The 2,223-nt window shown below is 44.7% G+C and overlaps 1 protein-coding gene across 2 annotated transcripts in view; it reads left to right on the top strand.

The window, feature by feature from the left end:
* Positions 1-1,075: 1,075 nt before the first annotated feature.
* The window catches only part of LOC110332279 (hepatitis A virus cellular receptor 1 homolog), a 42,132-nt gene continuing 40,984 nt past the window's right edge, over positions 1,076-2,223 (top strand). For both annotated transcript variants that reach the window (XM_021213416.1, XM_021213415.1), the window contains exon 1: positions 1,076-1,153. The gene's annotated coding sequence lies outside the window, so the exon portion shown is untranslated. The remainder of the gene's footprint in view (positions 1,154-2,223) is intronic.

Raw genomic sequence — 2,223 nt, 5'->3', positions numbered from 1 at the left:
TTTTTTTTTTTTTTGGTTTTTCAAGACAGGGTTTCTCTGTGTAGCCTTGGCTGTCCTAGAACTCACTCTGTAGACCAGGCTGGCCTCGAACTCAGAAATCTGCCTGCCTCTGCCTCCCAAGTGCTGGGATTAAAGGCGTGCGCCACCAAGCCCGGCTTTGTTTTGTTTTTTGAGACAGGGTTTCTCTGTATAGCCTTGGCTGTCCTGGAATTCACTTTGTAGACCAGGCTGACCTCGGACTCAGAAATCTGCCTGCCTCTGCCTCCCAAGTGCTGGGGAATATCAAAGTTCTTGAATTTCATTCAGGCAGACACCACCATTCCTGGTTTATCTGATGTGGATGACTGAACAGCTTGTCTAATGGATAGGATTCCTATCCATTAGACAAGCTGTCTAACATCTCACGCACCCAGTTCCCATACATACCGGTAGTTTTATCATTTAAAAAGGAAAGTGGAAAGAAAACTTAGCATCTTGACAAATATTTTCAATCTCAATCTTTGGGAGATTGAGGCTTAGGGTCAGGTTAAGGCCAGCTTTGGGCCAGGAAGGTTTCTCACAATAACATTCAAACCCCAGATAGCTCCTCCAAACCCTGTGGTGGGAGCAGCTCTTGCCTCCTCTGCTGATAGCCCCTCCCCTCATGCACAGCCCAGGCCTGAGTATGTAACTTATCCCCTGCAGACCCCCAGCTTACAGGAAGCCCACTGTGCTCTGCCTTCTGAGCCCACAGACTGAGAGTCTTGATTCCTTCGACCACACTGCTCTCTGTTGTTTCTTCCACAGTGAACTCCTACAAAGACTCTAAGGTGTCCTTGCTTGTCAGCCTAGCAGTCACAGCTGTCCTCAGAGGGCACCAGCTCCTGGGACACCCACACTCCAGCAGTGACTCTCTGTGTCTTTGGGGAAAGGAGAGTCCTCACAAAGTGGCTCCTGACCCTGTCCCTGCTGTGTCCCCTGGTCTTCTCCATGGCTGTTNCTCACTGTCCCAGCTGCCCTGCCCTCTCCCCTGTCACAGGCACCCCCCTGCATCTGAACCTTTGCCCTCTCTCCTCCCCTCACAGCCCTTCCTGGTTGGCTAACCCTCTTCAGCCTTGCTCAGATACCTTCTGNGTGACAGTGGTAGAAAGACATCTCAGCCTGACAGTGCAGGGTAAGATGCACCCATCCCCCCAGCACTGCNGCCCAAGCCCCCTGAGCTTGCTGGATGCTTTCTTTGTAGCTTATCAGCACAGTTGATGTGTTCATCCATGCAGGGAAACAGTGGATTCTATATTTTTNTTTTTTAAACAAATATTATTTTCTATATATTTTCTATGTATGTATTGCATGCAATAGTCAATAAACAAACCAGAGTTTCTTATGGTCTCATAGCTACATCTTTGACCCATTGATAGAGGCTAGAGTCATAGGATCATATGTATCCTGTTAAAAGCAGTAAACAAACACACAAATTGAGTAAAATTTTAGTATTATATTACTATTTTCTATTGTAAGTTGGACATCTTGTAATTTTTATAAATATACTATATTAAAATTATTATAAGCATATTATCACTTTAAATTTTATGTTTATTATTTTAAATTGTATGTATCACTATGTCTGTTCATGCATATGTGTTCTTGTGGTGACCTGTATATGTGAACGCAGTTGTCCAAGGAATGTTGGGTTATTGTGTATCTACAGTGTTAGTGGCTGTGAACCTCTCAACCAGGGTGCTGGGAACCTCTCCCAGTTTTCAAGTTTTCTGTAAGACCCATTGACACTCTTGACCAATGAGCTGTTGCAGCACCCTAATGGTAATGTTCTAGTGGGAGTGGTACTCGTTCATCCTCCCTCAGACTCAGTCTATGAATGCTCAGAATAGAACTAAAATGAAAACCTTCAAAACCCTTGTCATGGGTGTCTATGGGACAATGTGCTTAGACACAACTTTACTCAGTCCATGTTGCTAATACTGAACTTCATTAAGGCTTAGGGACCAACCACTGTGGCTACTGAACAGAAACAGCCCACAGTCAGCCATGGGCAAGTGCACTGCCATTAGAAGGCAGCTCCTTGCTTAGGGTTCTACCAGGGGAACAGATTCCTCTCTTACTTCAATTTTTTTTTTAAGATTTAATTATTTATTATATGTAAGTACACTGTTGCTATCTTCAGACACTCCAGAAGATCTTGTTACAGATGGTTGTGAGCCACCATGTGGTTGCTGGGATTTGAAC

The sequence above is a fragment of the Mus pahari genome, chromosome 14 (genome assembly GCF_900095145.1).
Source record: "Mus pahari chromosome 14, PAHARI_EIJ_v1.1, whole genome shotgun sequence".
Classification (NCBI taxonomy): domain Eukaryota; kingdom Metazoa; phylum Chordata; class Mammalia; order Rodentia; family Muridae; genus Mus; species Mus pahari.
The sequence above is the reverse complement of the archived record's forward strand: the minus strand, read 5'-3'. Positions and strand labels throughout refer to the sequence as shown.